The sequence below is a fragment of the Pteropus medius genome, unplaced genomic scaffold (genome assembly GCF_902729225.1).
Source record: "Pteropus medius unplaced genomic scaffold, Ma_sr-lr_union100, whole genome shotgun sequence".
Taxonomy (NCBI): Eukaryota; Metazoa; Chordata; class Mammalia; order Chiroptera; family Pteropodidae; genus Pteropus; species Pteropus medius.
The window spans coordinates 1,779,300-1,801,311 of NW_024347793.1; the positions used below are offsets into that span (position 1 = coordinate 1,779,300).

The 22,012-nt window shown below is 52.7% G+C and overlaps 1 protein-coding gene and 2 non-coding genes across 3 annotated transcripts in view; 1 reads left to right on the forward strand and 2 right to left on the reverse strand.

Moving 5' to 3' along the window:
• MLLT1 (MLLT1 super elongation complex subunit) overlaps positions 1-22,012 on the reverse strand; it is a 62,047-nt gene that overhangs the window by 22,657 nt on the left and 17,378 nt on the right.
• LOC120615476 (5S ribosomal RNA) lies at positions 2,934-3,052 on the reverse strand. The gene has a single exon (XR_005656281.1). It is a non-coding gene; the product is annotated as a 5S ribosomal RNA (ribosomal RNA).
• On the forward strand, positions 17,547-17,665 carry LOC120615488 (5S ribosomal RNA). The gene has a single exon (XR_005656286.1). It is a non-coding gene; the product is annotated as a 5S ribosomal RNA (ribosomal RNA).

Sequence of the window (22,012 nt, forward strand, 5' to 3'; positions counted from 1 at the left end):
AATTTATAGGTGTGCTACCACTTTTATTATAATAGTATTACTATTAAAAAGCAATGCTTATCTTTGAGAGAACATTCTGGAATATCAACACCTGAAATGTTGGTGTCTGGGGCTTGCTCCAAATGACACAGGCTGGGGAGAGCTGGGCCGGGGCCAGGCCGGACGTGGCGGCGTGCGGGAACGCTGGACCTAGCTGGTGGCTCGAGCGGGCTCCTCCCACCCCCGTGTCTCCTCTGCAGCTGCTGCGGCCTTTCCCCGCGACCTTCTGAGTGGACACAGCAAGCAGCAAAGCTGCACATCTGGAGGACCTCCGCTCAGGGGACGTGGCGGCGGGGAGGCAACCGGAGCCCGGGGGCACCAGCAGGAGGTTGGCAGGCAGCTGGAGCGGGGTGGGAGGCTGGGGCTCGTCGCTCACCAGCTCACCGGCCTCGGTCCCTGGCTTGCCCTCTGGAGCCTTGGTTTCGTCACCTGTAACACTGGGAGCATCCGATGAGATGACGCAGCCATGGCGCTCGGCTCGGTGCCATTAACAAATGAAAGCTACTGCTTTTTCCAGAAAGATCTGGGCTAGAGGAGGGTGCCTGGGAGATGCGGCCGACAGAGGGGAACAGGGACACTGGAAGGGCACTCCGCAGCTCTGCCAGACGCAGGGGCGCCCCGGGGCTCAGGAGGACTTCCTCTCCTCCCCACCCTCCCCGGCTGACCCCAGGCTGACCCCAGGCTGATGCTCTGGCCGCATGGCAGTCTGGCCACCTCTCCCTGGCTCCTCGGCCAGCCCCTCCTCTTCGTCTCCCTGGACCACTCATCACCTCCTAACCTTCCGGCTGCTCCCACGAGGGCCCCCTCTTAATCCACGGAGTTTAAAATGGCTCCCGGCTCACTCTCGACCCGCTCCTTCAAAACCTGCCCATGGCCTTCCTGAGCCTTGAGCAAAATGCAAAGCACCACCACAGCCAGAGTGGCCGGGCCAGCTCGGGCCACTGCCCCCATGTCCTGCGGCCATCTTCCACTCCCTGCCCCCGGCTCTCCCCTGGGCTGGCACTCGCCCCGCGGTGGCCTTCTCGGACCACTGTCTCCAGTCACAGTGTGCAGTTCGCTCTCACAAGTAGAACTCACTCATCAAGGTCCAGAGGATGATGTCTGTTTTCTGTCCACCGACCCCACTGGACTGTGAGCATCAAGAACAAAGGGACCCTTTTCTGTCCCTGATGGGCCTGGCACTGACCAAGCACCTGTGTCCGTTCAATGTGCCCACATCCTCCTTTACCCGACAAAAACGTAATGGGTGCCTGTCATGTGCTCACAGCAGTGACCGAGACAGAGGAGGGATCTCTAACCTCATGAATACTTGGGTTCTGTAGGTAAAGCGGTCACGGAGGCAGCAATACTGACGTGACGCTGACCATACTATGTAACGTCACACTTGTGAAGCCAGGCACTTTGCCAAGCACTTAATATGTACGAATGCTTCATAGCCCAAAACACAGGTGCCCTTACTGTCCCCATTTGAAGAAACAAACTGTCCCACAGATGAAGAAACAAACAGAGGTAGCAACCTGCTTGGTGACACACGGCTGGCTGGTCGGTGGGGAGCCGAGACTCACTCAGGCAGGTGTTCTCCAGGACCCCTGGGGAGGTTTTCAGGCCCACGAAGCCCAGCAGGGCAGGGCAAGAGTTCTGCCCGACTCCCGGAGGCCAGGCGGAGGCCTCCCGGGGGACTGGCGTGTGCCCTGCACTGGTGCGTGCGTCAGAGCACACAGAATGGCTGACTGGAGCGTCCTCTGGACGAGACCTTGGGCCTGAGAAGCTTGGGAACCTCCAGGCAGGCAACAGACCGCTCCCTGCCCAGCCCGGGGGTAACCAGCCTAGAGAAAGGGGACACACAGCTAGCACCGCGGTGCTGAGAGCCAGCAGCACCCTCGCCGAGGTATGCTGCGTCAGCCCTCCCAACAGTGACATCCCCAGGCGGTCCAGCCGGACCCCTACATACGCACTGCTCTCAGCAAAGGCAGCTGGGGCCGGCCTCGAGCTTTCTCAGACCAGGTCATGGGTGGCCACCCACTCCCCGGGCCACTGGCCATGGGCCAGAGGCTCCTCCAGCCTCAGCAAAGTAATATGCGGAGGAACTGGCTAGACGGGCCAGCGTCGAAGCCAGCAGCGTGGGCTCCCACCCATGGTGCACATGGTGCACAGGGAGGCCAAGCTGCGGGAGTCCGAGTGGGCCGCCAGCCCTGGCACGGGGCACACCCAGGCACACGGGGCTAGCCGACTGAGCCAGGAGCCCGCAACGCTGTCCCTCCACCACCTGAGGACGCCCCTCCCCTGGGCCATCTCCAGCGCAGCTGGTAGGCCTGGCCCCAGAGGACCCCAGGTTGACTGCCCCACCCTGGGTACAAATGTTAAGAGTCACCAACCCTCAGACTCCCGGCAGTCCGCAGGAGGACACCTGGCTCCTCAGGACCAGGCTGTCACCTTGCCACCTCTGCCCGGCCCACGCTCACCTGGAGCCTGACTCTCCCCTATGAGAGGCCCTGGGGTTCACTCGCAGATTCCAGGCTTAAAAAAGGTCAAACTTGAATCTGCTCACAGCCCTACATCTAACCGTGACATCCCTACGGGACGAATGACATGACTCCTTAAAATGCTTTGCAAGGAAAGAAAAAATGAGAAAGGGAGAGAAGCTGGAGAGAGAAAAAAAGAGTTAAAGAAGCACAAGAGACACAGCAATAACAATGCTCTGACCTTATTTGAATCTTGATTTAAATAAACATTTTATGTGTGTATGTATATATACATACATATATACATAGCAATTAGGGAAATTGACATTATTATTGTTTTTAGTTTTTTTTAGGCAAGGCAACCCTTGGTTGACCTCACAGATTACATGGACCTTGTTGGCTTACAATCTTTTATTTTTTAAAAACTTTTTATGCTTACAGCACCTGGTTTTCCTAGGTGGTCTCCCATCCAAGTACTAACCAGGCCCGACCCTGCTTAGCTTCCGAGATCAGACGGGATCGGGCACGTTCAGGGTGGCATGGCCATAGACTCAAAACTGACATTTAGACATTTAGATATTTAATATTAAAGGATTACTAATTTATTAATTTCTAGTTATGATGATGTTGTGGTTAGTGTTTTTTTTTTTTTAAGAGACCTTTTACGGACACAGACCGAAATATTTACAGAGTGAAAGCTAGGGTATCTAAGACCTGGTTCAAAATAACCCTGGGGGCAGAGATGAAAGCGACATTTTGCCGAGGCGCTGCTGAAGCCGGGCGGTACGGGGTGGGGCGATGGTTTGCTCTGCTATTCCTCTACTTCTGTGTGTACTTCCAAGTTTTGTACACTAAATAAGTTTAAATACATATGCGTGGCTCCATCCGCAGCCTTGCTGGAGGTGCTGCATCTGAGTGCCTACCAACTACCTACTGTGAGCAGGCTCTATGCTGGAACCGGGGTGAAAGAGCAGACAGGGCAAGCCCCCACGGCGCTGGGAGGAGCCCAACAGAACCCTCTGTCCCCGGGTCCCCTGGATCCTCTGTGGCCACCAGGCAAATGCCCTGCTCTCGTGTTCAAGCAGCTACTGGCCACCAGCGGCACGGAGGCAGCCCTCCCCGGGCCAGGCGCTGTGCTACAGGTCTACCTAGCACCTTAGCTCATCCTCACAAATACTCCGAGATGTCTTCTTATTCTCACATGTCAGCAGAGGAAACCGCGGTTTCATGGCATTTATTTATTTGCCAAAGCCACAGGGAACCAGTAAGAGCCAGACCTGAGGGTCTGAGCATGGCGGCCTCTGGCATCTTCCTGTGCATGCAGCGCTAACCCACCCAGCCCGCCAGCTGCCCAGCCCACGGAGAACCAGAGAACCGGAACCAGACTGCTCCAGGGTGGCAAGAATTAACTGCCAACCGCCTGGTAGGGAGAGCAAAGGAAGTGACACGGGAAAAACGTCCCGAAGCAAACACCACCGAACCTGAAATCCCACTTTCGGGATCCGATGCTACCGACGGAGCTCGAGAACCAATGTCTGAGGGTCACCAAGGCTGCTGCAGTGGTGAGGGGCCCAGAGACGGGACAGGAGAGCCCTCAGCAGGGGCACTGGGGCATCACAGCTGGTCTAGGGCGCGCTAGGCTGACGTCGCAGAGAATGAGGTAGGGCTGTGTGTGCTGGCACGTCGGTCCACGGCTATTTAGTTTTAAAATGTGCGTGCACACACACGTGCCACAGAACAAATGTTTCTGGAAGGACTTCAGCAACTAACGGTTCGAGTAGTTACTTCAAGGACGTAAGCTGGAGAGGGCTTCGAATCGTTGCAACTGAAATATACCACCTCTGTAGTTATAAGCAGAAGAAAAGCTTTTAGAAAGCGTAAGGAGGACAGTGCAATGTGGGCTAAAAACTGTTGGTTTGGGGTCTGAGACCTGGATGCCAAAGCAGCTCTGCTAGCGCCTCGCTGTGTGACTCGCCACCTCTCTGAGTCTCGGCGAGAGGAGGAAATAAACCCCCAGGGCTCTGGGTGACAAGGAGGGAGAAAAGACTGTGACTCTGGCTGGCAGGGCCCTCAGGAAGGCCAGGTGGGGCCCCTCGCAGGCGCGCTCAAGGCCCGCCAGGTGCAGCGATGGCGAGAGGCGGCCCACTGAGACGCGCATCAGGAAGGCGCTGTCTCTGGAGGTCAGGGGCACAAGGAACATGTGCCTTCTGCGCCTTCGAATTCCGACAAGATGGAACACGTGCGCAGGGGGCAGCCTCGGGGCGAAGCGACCGAGGGGCAGGCTCTACAGCTAAGCGCGCTCTGCACTTACTGCGTCGCCTCGAGCAGGGCATGTCACCTGTTTGTGCCTCAGCTTCCTCACCTGTGAAATGGAATAACGGACCCCACCCACGTAAGAGCGCTCAAAAACGCTGGTCGCCTCCACCACGGGCGTGGAAGGAGCGCCACAGCCTGCGGGCGGCGGAAGGCAGTGAAAACTGGGGGCGACCGGAACGGACCCCGTGGCTTCCAGAGCACATACACTTCACTTCTGCATCAGTGGAAAACACAGGGACCGTGCCGCGTGACAGACACTCAGTTATTCACCTCTTGAGAGATCCAAAAGATTGGGAGGGGATGGGAAAGAGATGGGAAGGAAAGAGTCCCATTTTTCTACTCTGCACGCTTCCACATTATTTGAATTTATGACAACCTGAATATATCCATGCACTGACAAGCAATCAGAAACTGAAACGAGAAGGCAGAAAGGAACACGCTACATTTTAAAGACCTTGCCGTTGAAACAGACGAACGCGTTTCAGCTTAAAGTAAGCTTCCGGTACCTGGAGCCCTAACTTAATGAGTAGTTCCCAATAAAACACCAGAAAGAGTGAGAAAGCCTGCAACAGCAATTTGACAAAGAAACCTGGACCGAAACAGACAAAAAGGAGGAAAGGATGTGGTGTCCCCAGGATGAGCCCATGAAAGCTTGGAGCTGAGGGGACCTGCAAATGGTCAGTTTCCACCTGAACCTCACTGGCCCCCACGTCTAAGAGAGACCGCCACTCCCACCCCCCACGGTGGCTGTAAAACAAAGACACAAGAGCCAGGGATGCGAAACACGGGAAGGGAAGGCCTGTCCAACCCTGGCCGAGGGTGAACGACCTGCAGCCCCGACCCCACAGACAGCGTGGGGCTGAGCTGTGCAGATGAGCACCCCACAGTACTCCCTGCCTCACCCCTACTCAGCTGCACCCCTCCTTCACTTTGGGGGCTAACGGTGCAAATGCCTGAGTTACTGGGAAACCGTCAGTGAGGAGAGGTCCTCAGGCAAGCTGACGCAGGCCAGTGCCTCCGCCCCTTTGTGTGCAGGCACGAGAGGGGGTGGCCGCCTCCCCTGGTCCTGAGGTGACGGTGATCAGCCGTGGCTCTTCCCTGCACGGTCACGCTTTCGAGGCGCTTTCCGCGTGGCCCGGACACTGACTGCCCTCGAGGAAGCACAGATGCTTCCAGGCCCCACACTGAGGAGCAGAAAGATGCTCCAGGGAGAGATGCTCCGAGGAGTAGAAAGAAACCGAGCCACACAGCCCTCCACATTCACACGGCTTGTCACAACGCGGCAGCCCTCTGACCTTTCCCTGGATCTCGTTGCACAATGTCCCTTCTGTTCAGCCTCCTCGGCCATCCGCCAGTGAGGGCCGGTCCCCTCAGCCACTGTCAACCAGGGCAGCTGGCTCCACGGAGGGCTGCCCACCTCCTGAGCTCTGGGAAGCCCCAAGGAGTCTGCAGGACGGATGGCTCTTCCACCCGCCCACCTGAGGGAAAAGCAAGGGGACTAGACGATGGCTACCCCAGAAGGGGTGTGCTGAACCGGGGGAATCCGGTTCCCCGCTTAATTGCCCAAGACCAACTCTCGCTGAGTCTCAATTTAAAGTGAGGGCAGGTGGGAAAAGCCCGCCTGAGCCCAGCACGAATGGCTGTCTGCAGCCCAGAGTCACTTCCACGCTAAAGGGTGGGGAGGGGCAGGGGATCCGGTGGCCCTGGGACCTCGACAGCATGTCACAGGACCTGCCACACTGCCCACGCAAACTGTCTCCCCCCACCGAACACAAGTCAGCCAGCTTGTGTCCAAGATGCCTCTGAGGGCTTAAGGCTCGGAAACCACCGCTGTTTTAAAAAACACTTTCTGGGAGAGAGGAAAAAAAAAACCCACTAACCCTCCCAGGCATAAAATGTACCGAAATGCCCTTTCTGGGACTTCAGGTATAGCAGCCTCTGAGTAAGGGCTCCCTGCCCAATAACAGCTTATTGTGGGGGGCGGGGGGAGGGCAGAGGGCTGCCTGATGTTAGCGGCAAATAACCAAGCTCAACTTCTTCATATTTTGCCTTTTCTGAAAGTTGGGCTGTCTCTTAAAGTTAGCACACACACTTGACATTTCTTTTCCTCCGCCCAAAAAGTATGTTGTTGACGGTACACCTCAAAATGAAGGGAGGCACAGACCAGACGAAATGGGGTCAGCTGCAGGGGATTTTTTGTGCACTAAACAGTAGAGCTTTGGCCCTGATACCGACACGTGCCCAGACCAGCGTCCACACCGACACACGTCCACAGGGCCCAGGCGGGCGTGAGAAATGACAGAGCGGGTTTCTTTGCATTCCCGTCCCCTGCTCCAGCTGCCTGTCTCCTCTCTTCCCCGTGTCGCCGACCACAAGCCGGGAGCTCAGAGCTAAGGGGCAGGCGACTCTAATGTGAAGAATAAAAAAATCAGATCAGCTCCCGCACACCTGCTCCCACCCAAGACCAAGCCCTCCAGGTCCGCCCGGGAGCCCCCCACCCCGGCGCACCGACCCTGTTTCTTATGCTTTCTAACGGACCCCAGAACTCACACAAGTATTTCCTGTTTGGCAGCCACTGACTTCCTTCTTGAAAAGGCTTCATAAAGTGACTGTGCTACCACAAAACAATCTGAGACACACACAGACGGTGCCTGGCAGGGATTCCGAAGCCGTGGCCATCGACAGCACGCCCGAAGAGGCAGACGCGCTCGGAGGGAGCAGAGGGCTCGTCCCTTCGTGGAGGGTCTGATGGCACAGCCCCTCGCCACACGCAGGCCAAGAGGTCTTTTTATAAAGCAAGTGTGACCAGCTCACACCTCCCCCGCCCAAGCTTAACTCCCCGATGGTTCCCCAGTGTGCTGGGGATGAGTGGCCTTGCCGACCTCGCTTGCCCTCCCCCAGACTCCCTTCTGCAACCCGAAGTCCCCGACTCTGTGGGAAGGGGGTCTCCCCATCCTCTCTGCCTGGCTGACCCTTCCTCACCCACAAGTCCCTGAGCAAACCTCGCTTTCTAAGGGAACCCGTGCCCGACACCCTGCCCCCGCCCCTCCTGCTGCCCCTGTGACACACGCACAGCGCCCGCTGCCGCCTCAGCCCACTGATGAGTTCTGCCCGCGCAGCCACATTCGTTACTGTTTGATTTCTATCTGTCGCCCCTCCACGAGACAGGAGATTGTGTCCACTTTGATCCCTGGTGTGTCCTAGAATCTGCTGCCTGAATCAATCAATGAAACTGAAGCAAAGGAAAGAAGAAAAGCGATTCCTCCTCCTCATGGTAAATAAATTTTTCTAAAAAACCCTCAACTGCAAAGAATCAGTGACAGGGGCATCCTCCTACAGGGTACCACTCTCCTACTGGCGATCTCTCCCTGCCGCTAAATAGCGGTTTTGGCATGAGGCGCCGGTGGGTGGCAGAAACTCGTGGGCCTGGGGTCCGGCACAGGGTTTTCATATATAACATCGGAAGCACTATCCAGAAAAGAAAAAAGCGATGATGAACTGGACTATCAAAATTCAAAATTTGGCTGCTCTCGCCTTGCTGGCTGCTGCCCCAGTGTGCAGGGCCCGGCTGCCTCCACGTCTGGCCTGCTCAAGCTCTCGGTGCAGGATCTCGATGACCTGCCCTCGGATGACAACAGCTGCTACAGGCCAGCCCTGCAACAAGGTCACCCCCAGTACCTACATGGGAAACGAATCTGTGGCTCAGGACATCCCCAAGCTGCAGAAAGTGGGCATCACCCACGTCCTGAATGCTACTCTGGGCAGGTCCTTCACGTGCGTCAACATCAACGCCAGCTTCTACGAGGGCTCTAGCATCACGTGCCTGGGCCTCAAGGCCAACAGCACGTAGGAGTTCAACTTTAGCGTCTACTCTGAAAGGGCTGCAGACTTCATCGACCAGGCCTCGGCTCAAAAGCACAGCCGTGAGCTTGTCCGCAGCTGCGAAGGTGACAGCCACTCCCCAACTCTAGTTATCGTGGACCTCGTGATGCGTCAGAAGGTGGATGTCAAGTCTGCCCTGACATCGTAAGGCAGAGCCGTGAGATCGGCCCCAGTGATGGTTTCCTGGCCCAACTCTGCCAGCTCAGTGACAGCTAGTCAAGGAGGGGAAAGTCTAAGTCCAGGGCACCCCCGCTGCCTCTTCCCTACAGGCTGGACAGGGGAGGCCTGGCTGAGGTGTCCCAAGCCGCCTGTTAAGGAAACACAGTGCACCCTGCTCCCAGCATCAACAGGCACTTGCCCACGAATCTGTCCCAACTCCCCCTGAGGAGCATATAAAGAAGCTTGCTAAGGAGAAAAAAAAAAATCAAAGGTTTTGCTGGGCAAAAGATACTGTTGAGAAAATGAAAAACAAGCCACTTGGAAAATTATTTGCAAATCATATACTGCACAAAGCACTTGCATCCAAAGTGTATAAAGAACTATTTAAATTCAATAGTAAGAAAATACCTACCCCAATGAAAAAAGACAACATTCTGAAAAGACACTTCACCAAAGAAAATATATGAACAGCAAAAAAAAAAAAAAAAAAAAAAACCCACATGAAAAGATGCCCAATGTCATCAGCCATCAGGGAAATGCAAAAATCGAAACCTAATGATACCACTTCATATCCACCAGGACAGTTACAATCAAAAGGAAAAAATCTTGGTGAGGATGTAGAGAAACTGGAAGCCTTGCACGCAGCTGTGGGAATGTAAACTAGTGCAGCTGCCGTGGAAGACGGTCCGGAGGTTGCTGAAGAGTCCATCACAGGACTGCCAAGACCCAGCGGTTCCACTCCCAGGTCCACGCCCAGGAAAAGTGCACGCGCACACACACACGCACGCGCGCGCGCACACACACACACACACACACACATTGCACACAAAATAGCTCATCGGTGGAAACAACCCACACAAACGCCCATCGACTGAAGAATGAACAGAAAAAAGTGGTCCATCTATAGAAAGAAATAGAATTCAGCCATAAAAAAGAGTGAATGGACCTTAAAACATTACACTTAATAAAGGAAGCCAGTCACAAAAGGCCACATAGCGTGTGATTCCATCTATGTGAAACGTCCGGAACAGGCGCATCCACGGAGACAAAGTGGATGAGTGGTTGCCGGGGGGCTGGGGAGCGGGGGTGTTGGGGAGTGACTGCTCATGGGAACAGTTTCTCTTTTTAGGGCAATGAGAATGTTCTAGAATTAGTGATGGCTGCGCCAACTCTGAATATACTAAAAACCAATGACATGTACACTTTAAGTGAATGAATTATATGGTATATAAATTGTACATGAATAAAACGACTTTTTGTAAAGTAAGCTGCCACCACACGTCCATTAGGAAGGCAAAAAGAAAACCATCGACCTCATTGAGCGCCGGCAGGAACACAGAGCAGCAAGAGCCCTCACCGGCCACTGCAGACGGCTGTCGGGCAGCTTCTTACAATGCTAAACATACCTGTCCCAGACCCAGCAATCCCACTCCTGGATATTTACCAAGCAAACTGAGAACTCTCGTTCACAGGGAAAAGCTGTATGCGAACACTCGTCATCAGCAAACTGGGAGCGCTCAGGTGCGCCCCCAGCGGCGGGAAAGGGTAAAGGCACAGCAGCTCGTGCAGGCAGTCCCCAGGAAAGGCCTGTTCACTCACGCCAACAGCGTGGGTGCATCCTGCTAAGTGAAAGACACCAGACACAAAGGGCTGGATGCTGTGCGCATCTACTTCTATGACACTCTGGAAAAGGCAAAAATGACAAGACGGGAAACAGCTGAGTGGTTTCGGGGGACTGAGGGTGGCGGGAGGGGCTGCCTTCAAAGGGACTGGGGCTGGGGGATGAAACTGTCCCGTGCGGTTCTGTCGTGCAGCAGGCATGACTATGCAGAGCAAGACCCAGAGCGAGTTTCACTGAATACAACTAAAATAACAGCAACCAGGCGGGCAGGGAGACAGGGCACCCGAGGCAGGTGCGGGCCGTGGCTGATGAATCCAACTGCATGCAAATGCGGGACACGGCCACACCAGCAGACGGAGGGAAAGAGCGTCACGAATAACTGCAGAGTAGGGTTTAACTGGACACTGGCGCCAGAGACACAGAGAACGGCACCCAGACGCCGACTCGAGCTGGTCGGCGCGCTGCTCACAGGGGTGCTGCTCGGCAGTTCGGGAAGCGCTCGGGGTACACTGGAGTTAAACCAGTCAGCAAGGACACTGTGGGGAATGGCAGCCAGCTTCTTTCCCTCAGAGCAGCTTAAAATAAGCCACGGAGGAACGCCAGAACGAGCACGGAGCTGCCGGGTCGGCGCTGGGGGCGTCGGCACAGGCTGATGTTTATTTTCATACACAGACAGACAGAGGAATAAACACAGAAGGGGGCGTCAGTATATGCGCATACGTTTCCCAGCTCTGTCACATGAGGGGCTAGGACACAGTGACACCCCGGGAGCAATGAGCACACTTTGCCCCCAGACCTTGGCTTTTAAATTCCATTCTCTAACTAGAGGGACAAGGGCTCCTGGGAGAAATGGCTGATTCTAGGGCTCAGGAAGAGGACCAAGATGAGCTTGGGGTCCTTGTGGTGCCAGAAAGTGAAGAAGCACCCCAAAACACATGGGAACATGATGAAAGGCACAGGGGCAAATCTGAGGGAGTTCCCATCTGCCAGAGAGAGAACGATTTGAACAACAAAATAAATAACAACAGGACTGGATTATAACCCCAAGGGGGGGGACCCAATACCAACAAATGCACACTGATATAAATCAATGACTGAATAAATAAATGGGGGAGGACAACCATTCTTTCCAGATAAATCCCAACTAATAAATGTAGAAGGCATGAAGGAAATGGAAATGACCACAGAACGCTGATGGATACTAAAACTGGTGGATGAAACGCAGGAAAGAAATAGGAGATCTGTAGAGTTTCAAAGCGTCCTCCCCCACCCCCCGACAGATGGACGTTAGCTGCTCTGGTGATTTTAAATATGCTCACCGAGTGCGGGCTGGACTTGGGTGACTACTCCTAACTAACCAAGTATGGAAAGGGGCAGGTAGTAACTTTACAGCAGAGAAACCTAGCAGACACCACCCTAACCCAGAGATCAAGGTTAACATCCCCTGCAGTCAGTCAGTAAGTATCAGGTCCACCCCACTAAGATGTGGTAAGGGCACTCTTGACCTCTGCAGTTACCTTACCAAAATCTATAACCCCGGTCTAATCAGGAGAAAACACCAGACAAATCCAAGGTGGTAGGCAGTCTCTAAAATGCCTGACTAGCACATTTCGAAAACGTCAAGGTCGTAAAAGGTAAGGGAAAACAGAAACTGTCACAGACTGGAGGAGGTTAAAGAGACCTGACGGCTAGACTCAATGGAGTGTCCTGGAGCGAATTCCAGAACAGAAAATGAACATTAGCAAGAAATGGGCGCTCCGACCAGCATCTGTTGGTGGCGAGCACTGGACATGCCAGCCGCTGTGTCCTGGCCACGTGTCGTGGCCATGCCAGGTGCTAACGTGAGGGAAGCAGGATGCAGGGTATAAGGGAACTCTGTACGGTCTTTGTAACTCTTCTGCACGTCTAAAATTCTTTCAAAATTCAAAGTGAGAAAGAAATCGTGACTACGAGACAGCCCCTATTCGGCTGTTACTAGATTTTTACATACACTTGGAGCAACTTGGGTCTGTGAATCTACTTCTCCGACTCTGAATTTTGTGGAACTGAAAATGCAGACCAAGTCATTGTGATAACACCTAGCAGTCAAACTCAGACGCACAGAAAGTGTAGCCCACGCACCTCTGTAAAGACAGTACGAAAAAGCGAGTGTAAATTAGCTTGGTAATTTAAAAATACTGATGACGTGTTGAAATGATAATGTTTTTGATACGCTGGGTTAAAGAAGTTACATTATTAAAATTAGTTTCACCTGTATCTTTTAACCTTTTTTGATGTAGCTACTAGAAAATTTTTAATTGAGTATTTCTAGTGGACGACCAGGGCACGAGATTTAATTTACTGGTTGAAACAAGAGGGCTTCAAATATCTCTGGCCAATTCTCAGACAAGAAGCAGACAGAAAGGGAGCATTTCAGCAAGACTCCAGTCACGTGATCCGTCCTAGGGCGCCTGGGAACCAATGTGCTCACCTGAGCACACTGCCTTGTCCTGGGGCAGCACCAGCGTGGGAACTCCCTCTCCCAGGCCACACCCAATGCTCAGTCCACCTTCCAAAGGAACAACTCAGCCAGAGCACGCAGCGGCTTCTGGGTGGACACGTAATCAGAGGGCGACCCTCTGGCTCCCCGCTCAATGACCTTGAGCTCCCAACTGAGGCAAGTTCACGTGATGACATATTCATTCTGCCCAGCACTGTGCTTTACTGTCAGCATTCAAAAACGGCACCTAACCAGAATACGCAAGGAACTGTTACGACACAACGACAAAAAGACAAACTAGCCAATTCAAACGTGGGCAAAGGATCTGAATAGACATGTCTTCAAAGGAGACAACACATGGTCAGCGAGCGTGAGAAGATGCTCGGCATCGTCGGTCACTAGGAAAAGCAAATCAAAACCAAAATGAGAAACCATCTCATTCACCTACTAAGATAGCTGTAATTTTAAACATTAATAAGCAAAAATAGGAAATAACATGTGTTGGGGAGGATGTGAAGAAACTGGAACCCTCATATACTGCTGGCAGGAATGTAAAATGGTTCAGCCATTGTGGAAAATTATGGCGGTCCATCAAAAATTTAAACATAGAATTACCGTAACGATGGTAATTCCAGGCCCAGAGTCATGTGCGTACCCAAAGGAGCTGAAGGTGGTACTCAAACAAGTGCACAGCAGGACTGCGTCACAGCAGCAGACGATACATAATGGCCAAAAGGTGGAAACAGCCCAAGTGCCCATCAACAGGTGAGTGCACAAGACAGAGTGGTATCGGCGCACAGCGGAAAACCAGGAAAAGGAAGGAAATTCTGACACCTGCTACAAGGTGGCTGAACGCATAAACATCCTGAGTGAAAGACGCCAGATGCACGAGGTCACATACGGGGAACAACTGAGAATGGGGACAAGGTTTCCTTTTGGGGTGAAGATATTTTGAAACTAGACAGAGGTGGTCACTGCAGAGTACTATGAATGCACTAAATGCCACTTAACTGTTCACCTAAAAAGTTAATTTTATGTTCTGTGAATTTCACCTCAATTTTTAAAAAGGTGGAGGGTACGCTACACAGCGGTTGTGTCACACGGTTTCCTGACAGACAACAGCTGCCCCCTCCAGAATCAACCTGGTTCATCCATGTAGTCACTTGTTCAACATCTGCTAAGGGCCAGTACACAGAGAACAAAGCGGACAGGGCCCTGCCCTGAAGCTCTTACATTCTAGCGGTAGAGCAGATGTCAGACGAGTAAAAACATGTCCGCTTAAGCACTGTGAGAAAGGACGAAACGGCGTGCAAGGGGAAAGAATGGAAGGGACCACATTCGGATGGGAAGATCAGAGCGGATCGCTCTGGGCTCTCCCCCACCAGAATCGGGAATCTTGGGAAGGTTAACTTCTCTAATTTTTCATTTTCCCACCCGTAAAATGGGACCTACCCCTCTGTGGGGCTGTGTGAGGATTATGGGAACCACCATGTTAAATGCCTAACATAGCCCCTGACCCAGCTTATCAGCAAATACTTCGCTCCTAGGTTTAAAATTGACATATGCGATATTATAAAAACTAAAACTACGTGATTATCTCAAAAGCAGAAAAAGCATTTGACAAAATCCAACACCCTTTCGTGATAAAAACACTCAACGAACTAGAAACAGAAGGAAACTACCTCAACATAATAAAAGCCATACATGAAAAGCCTACAGCGACCATCACACTCAGTGGTGAAGGACAAAGCCCTTCCTCTGGGATCAGGAACAAGGCAAGGATGCCCACTCTCACCACTTCTAAACAATACGGTACTGGAAACCTTAGCCAGTGCATTAGAAAGGAAAAAAAAAAAAAAAGGAAAAAAAAAACGGGCAACCAAATTAGAAAGGAAGAAGTAAATTTATCACAGATGATAAATTCGTATATGTAAAAAATCCTAAGAGTACACACACACGCGCACACACACGCACGCACACGCGCAAAACAAAGTTGCAGGATACAAAATCAACACACACAAAAGATCAGTTCCATTTCTATACATTAACAATGAGCATGTGAAAAAAATTAAGAACACAATTCCACTTACAATATCAAAAAGAATACAATACTTAGGAATTAACCAAAGAGATAAAAATTTGTCAATGAAAACTACAAAACACTGCTGAAATTAAAGAAGACCTAAATGGAAAAACAGCCTATGTTCATGGATCGGAAGACTTCATATTGTTTACATGTCAATACTACACAAAGTGACCGGTAGACTCAATGCCATCCCTATTAAAATCCCCATGATATTTTCTGCAGGAAAAAAAAAAAATCTATCCTAAAATTCATATGGAATCTCAAGGATTCCAAATTGCAAAGGGAAAAAAAAGTTGGAAGACTCATACTTCCTGATTTCAAAACTTACTATAAAGCTATGGTCATTGAGACACTGTGGTAGCAGCATACAGACCAATGGAATGGACTGGAAAGCTCAGACATAAATCCTCATATACATGGTAAAACGATTTTCAACAAGGGAGGCAAGATCGCTCAATAGGGAAAGAATAGTCTGTCAACAAATGGTGCTGGGGACACTGGACAGCCACATCTAGAAGACTGAAGTTCAACCCTTACCTAACGCCATATCCAAAAATTAACTCAGAGTGAACCAAATACTTAAGAGTTAAGATTATAAAACTCTTAGAAGAAAACACAGGGCAAAAGCTGCAGACACTGAATTTGGTAATGATTTCTTGGATATGGCATAGGCAAGGCACAGGTAAGCAAATGAAAAATAAGTCAATTGGGCTTTGTGAAAATTAAAAACGTTTACTTATCAAAGGGCATGATCAACAGAGAGAAAAGGCAACCCACAGAATGAGAGAAAATGTTTACAAATTATGTATCTGATACAGGATTCAATACCTAGAATGTCTAAATAACTCCTAAAATTCAACAACCCAATTCAAAACTAGGCAAGAGTCTAACAGACATTTCTCCAAAATATATATACAAATGCCCAATAAGCACATGAAAAGATGCTAACTAATCATTAGAGAAAGGCGTCAAAACCACAATGAGATACCATCTCACACCCACTATTGTGAAAAGCATTCGAAAGAACAACAAGTGTTGACAAGGATGTGGAAAAGTTACACCAGCTGTCCACCGTTAGTAACTGCGGAAAATGCGACAGCTGCCGTGAAAAACTAAAAACAGATTTACCTTACTATCCAGCACTTGCATGTATCCAAAAGAACTGAAAGCAGGGTCTCAAAGAGATATTTGCATCCTCATGTTCGAAGCATCATTATTCACGATATTTAAAATGTGGGAGCAGCCCAAGTGTCCACAGAGATGGGCGGGTAAGCAAATGTGGTCCGCCCACACAATGGAATATTATTCGGCCTTAAAAAAGGAATGAAACGCTGCCCCACGCCACAATGTGGACGAACCTCCACACCTACCGGAATACCCGTAACAAAATGAAACACAGAAGAAAGGCACTAGCACTGAAGAGGAACGCGGAGAAGCAGAAACTTTCGTGCACTGCTAGCGGGAACGGAACGTGGTGAAGCAGCTGCAGGAAACAGCCCGCCGGTTCCTCACGGGCAAACACAGACGACCAGATGACCCAGCAATTGCACTTGTAGGTATCCACCCAAAGGAAGTGAAAACGTACAAGCGTGTTCACAGCAGCAGGCGGGCGGAAACAGCCCGAGTGTCTACCCGCAGGCGGGTGGACGAGCGAACTGCGGGGCAGCGCATCGTCATCATGCGTGGGTTCCATGCTTGCAGGTTCACCTATTCACCAGAACTGATTTATAACCCAAATCCAGTACTCGAGGTTCTCACACTCGTTCACAGACATGCACAGGGGGGTGGGAGCGCTGAGCGGCCCGACACACCGTTCCCGGCTGACATCGCCCCAGGTGGCGCTCTGCCTTCTGAGTTCGGCTCTCAAACTCTAACAGTGTCCTGGTCTGGCGAGTGCCCTGACGAGGCGAGTGTTTCTGACACGTATGTGCTTTTTGCTGGTGTTCTGGCTATTTGAAACGGTTCCTAAGCATGGGAAGGCTGGGACGTGCCTTACAAAGAAAGCTTGGTTGGGGCAGGAGTTACAGAGCTGCTGGCTGTGAGTTCGATGTTAATGAATCAACGATGTATATTAAATAAGCCGCCTGTACACAGAAACGCACGCGGCACAGGTTATGCACGACCAGCTGATGAAAGCATCGTGGCCAGAGGCTTGCGGGAACCAAACACTGTATTCCCCCTCGTAGCAATGGTCCAGTTTTCAGTAATTCTGCGTTCGTGGTGACTTTACAGAAGAGAACTATTGTGAGTAATGTGAATCGAGTGTTATCTATACAACAGAGTATGACTGGAATGAAGGAGGAATGAAGCCCTGACACGCGACAACATGGATGACCCTCGAAAACATTTCGCTAAGTGAAAGAAGCCGACGCAGCAGGACGTGCAGTTTACGATTCCTTTCTATGAAATGTCTAGAAGAGGCAATCCGTAGAACAGAAGGCAGATTAGAGGCTGCCAGAAGGTGGGGGCAGGGAGAACGAGGAGACAAGAAATTTGAGACTAGTCTACAGCCAGGCCACCCTGAACGTGCCCGATCCCGTCTGATCTCGGAAGCTAAGCAGGGTCGGGCCTGGCTAGTACTTGGATGGGAGACCACCTAGGGAGACCAGGTGCTATAGGCATGAAAAATAGAAAAATAAGGGATTGTAAACTGACAAAGTCCTTGTAATCTGTGAGGTGAACCAAGGGTTGCCTCGCCTAAAAAAAAAATTTTTTTAAATTTGAGACTAGAGGCGTGGTTGCACATCGAGACTACACTCTATGCCAGCGAATGGTACACTCTAAAATGGGTAATTGTATGTTATGTGAATTCCACCTCAACAAATTTTTTTCAAACAATTGTGGTCGCATGGAAAGATATTTTGTCTTTGTCCCCGTTTCCTCCCACAGATCTCCTAAAACCCTTGGAATTTCCTGATAGGGATGACAGGAGCATCTTTTGTTTTGATGAGGTGACTTCTGGTGGGCCCCTATCTAGCCCCGGGATGGGGCCTGGTCCCCAGAAAGACCAAGCCTCGATCAGAAGCTTGGAACTTCCATCTCCACCTTCCACCTCCAGGGAGGGGAGACGGGCTGGTGGCTGAGTTAGTTAATCACCTAGGGCCGCTGACCTAATCAACCAGGCCTACATCATGACGCCTCGGTGAAAACCCCCAACTGACAGGGTTCGGAGCACTTCCAGCGAGGCGAGCTGGAGGTGCTGGGGCTGGTGCGCCTGGAAGCCCTACGACCCCTGCCACATATCTTGCCCCATGCATCTCTTCCACCTGGCTGGTCCTGAGTTGTGTGCCCTGTAACAGCAGTCCCCAACATCCTGGACACCAGGGACCGGTGCTCCTATGAGAATCTAACGCCTGATGATCTGAGGCGGAGCTGCGGCAGTGATGCCGGTGCTGGGGAGCAGCTGCAAATGCAGATGAAGCTTCGCTCGCTCACCTCCTGCGGTGCGGCCGGGCTCCTAACAAGCCACGGACTGGTACCGGTGTCTGGAGACCCGGAGAGTCTGGAGAAGAGGGGCTGTGAAAGGCACTGGGCGCTTGGTTTCGGAAGGAGGAAAAACCTCTCCTTTGGTGTCATTTGGCAAGAGTGAAAACAGCAGGACCATGCACGAATGTGACCCCTCACACAAAGCGCCCCCATTTTTTTCCCCTGGGGGAAAGTAATGGTTTATCCATAAAAGAGCATCCTGCCAAGAGATCAAACAGAAGGTGGCCTCAGAGAAGATCCAGTGCCAAACAGCACGTAAAACAGAACTTCATCTCACAGACGACGCCGTGTTCAGGGTCAAGTGCGGCTAAGAACACCTCATGCTTCAACGAGACAACGTCTCGCATCTGAGCAAGTGCTCTTTCTGTTCGAGGTGCAGACCCAGCCCCACCAGAGAAGACAAGGTCACCTTTCTTCACCTCTGGAGCCTCCACGGCTGCTCTGTCCACTGGCTTCTCACCCGGACCAACTGGAAAGAGGCGACGCCACCTCAGCAGCAACAGTAAGAGCCCTGCGGAACGCCTTGTCCGCACTGGGCACCCGCCCGGCTTTACCGGCTCCCTCGGCGGCCCTTCCTGACAGCCCCGAGGAGCAGGCAGCCCGGGGGCCCGCTGTACAGAGAGACGGGCTAAGACCGGGAGAGGTAACGAGGACACAGCCGCTTTGTCCTGTGCTTCCCGCCTCAAACACTCGCCTCCCACAGTGATGGCAGAGGACAACGTTGCGGCCAAAAGGCAAGTGCGACCCTTCCCACACCAGGGTGGAGCGGCCATCAGAGGACCTACTCGTGATGACCCTGCTGTGTCCAACCCTGCACGAGCCGCTGCATGGGACCCGGCATTCACTTTTCCACAGCTGTCTGGTCTTCGCAAAACTTCTAAAGCAGGGACACATTCAGACAACATCTGCAGAACACAGCACAGAAAAATCATACTTTGCCTATCACCCAGATGTCAGCAAAGCCCAGAATTCATGAACAGCTACTGTTCTAGATCAAGCCTGTCCTGGGGGTGCGTAGAGGACCACACGCTCCGCTGGTTCAAATCCCAGCACCGCCACTTACTGAGTGGCCTCGAGCAGGTGCCTGCGCATCCAAGAGCTCCTTCGTCCACAGACTGGGGAGAGCGCCTTCCTCCAGAGCGCCTCTGGAGACCAAGTGCCCGCCCACCCGCCCAGCAGCGTGAGCTAAGGACCACGACGAGTCCGTGACTGGCGTGCAGCCGAGTTCGGTGTCTGTCCTGAGTTCGGTGTCTGTCCCGAGCGACACCACGCTGCAGTTCTGAGAACAGGCTCATGGGGCCTCTGCGGGAACTGGTCAGACAGGTAAATCCTAAAGAATGTGACCTTTCTGTCACAAAAAAAACAACCATCCGCCAACAGGATTCAAAGGAAAACACATGATGAAATCTAAAAAACCTACTACTCCTAAGATGAGAAAGTGTTTTCTATATTAAATTACACCTCAAAAAACTCGACCAGAACAAAAACCCTCCACCCTGCACCAGCTGCTGCCATGCCTGCTCGATGCGTGGGGCGGTGAGGTGCACGCATGCCCCTCTGAGGGGGCACCTGGAGAAGTGGCAACCGCTGGGGCCAGCAACTCAGAGCCTCGTAAAGAGACGGGGCAATTAAAGAGGCGTACAGGGTACCGCCCACGCATACTCGCAGCCCCCCGGAGGAAGCAAGCCCGCAGGCCCCAGAACAGCACACAGGGACTCAGGACAGGCTCTGAGAAGCCTCCTCTGCCCCTCGATGCCACGGTGTAGGTGAGGACGCTGTGCCTGCACACGAGTCCTGCGGTCAGAGCGCCACGCGGTCCCTTCCTTGCCGGTGCCAGGACATACGGGTGTATCCTCAGGGACTCAGTACAGGCCCTGAAGTCTGGACACGAGGCCCAGGGGACCGCTGCTCAGGTGGGGGCCAAGAGAGGGGCCGCCCCAAACAGTTCCCGCTTCCCCCCACAGGTGCCCCTTTAGAGGGAGACCCTGTGCGCCTCACTGCCACCCCGTGAAAGGTCTGAGGCACAAAGGTTGCAGAGGCCACCACAGGGAAAGGTCCGAGCTGGGATTTGAGTCGCAAGCACCAAGTGCCCCTGCCTCTCTCAATCCGGAGCCCGGCAAGGACCGCCGGGCCAGGAAGGCACTAAGACACAGCAGTCACACCATGTTACTGTCCGGCCCCAGCAGTGCCCCTCCCCCCTGGGGTAAGCCAGGGCCTACTAGCAGACCCCTGGGGACAGCGAGAAGTCAAGCGAGAAGTCAGGGACCAGTCAAGTCTCAGAGAACACAAACCCTTGCTGACCAGTGGGGCCCAAAGACGCTTCTGAGCCTCAAAGAAATATATTCATAAACCACAGAGGAGCTTCAAAGAATTTCGCCACCACTGCCCGCCTCCCAGACACCAGCGCACAGGGACGCTGGCACTTTCTGCAGACGGACTGTGTTCCCGCCCACCCAGGGAACTACCCTCATCATGCCCTCCACAGGCTCCGCACAGGGACTGCAGAGACCAGTGACACCTGCCCCCAGCCTGAGTCCCCAGTGTGGGTCCCTGTGCCTCCAAAATCCCTGCCCCCTTTCTCCCCACTCCCAGGGCAGCAAGAGGCCTCCCTGGCCCGGCCTCCCGAAGCAGGTGGTGGGACGATGGCCCTGCAGGGCACGGCGGCCCCCCTGCATCTCCCCCAGCCCCTCCCGAAAACGCACGAGCCTCCGCCCTGCAGACGGGCTGAGCTCTGCCCTCAACAGGCACCAGGGCTCTCAAGCTCTGAGTCCATAAAAGCTTCAGGTGACCCAGGCTTCTGGGAACTGGGCTCCAGAAAGCCCCAGAGCTGAATCCCGCTGCGTGGTACTTGCTGGAATGTCACTCAGTCCCTAGTGGGGCAGCACACCTGAACACCATCCCCAGAGGTCCTTGATACCAGGTGGTCTGCGTGAGAGCCAGGAACAAACAAGGGACTCATGAGGGGGCTGCAGCATCCGCAGGCCTCCCAGAGAGTCCCCTTCCTGACAGACAGCCCAGCTGCTTGCACTGGGAGAAAAGCGCCCAGCCAAGGCCAAGCCGCCTTTGAGACAGGGAAGGTCACCATGGCCTCTTGGTGGCATCTGTGAGGAGGAACAGAGGCAGGCTGCCAGGAAGGCTTTTTCAATTTTAATTAATAGGCTTTAAAAAAAAAGCCATGGTCTGAATGTGTTCCCCCAAAATTCACATGCTGAAACCCTAAGCCCCGAAGGTGGTGCTGTGAGGAGGTGGGCCCTCGTTTGGGGTAAGCCCCAAAAACGGGATTAGTGCCCTCGTAAGAGATCCCACCGATCTCTCGCCCTTCCGCTGTGTGAGGACACAGCAAGGAGGCTGTGACTGGGAAGAGGGGCTGGCACCCTGACCTTGGTCCAGCCTCTAGAACCGTGAGCAATAAACTTCTACTGTCTGTAAGCCATCCAGGCTGTGCTATTTCGTCATAGCGGCCTCATAGCTAATACAACAGA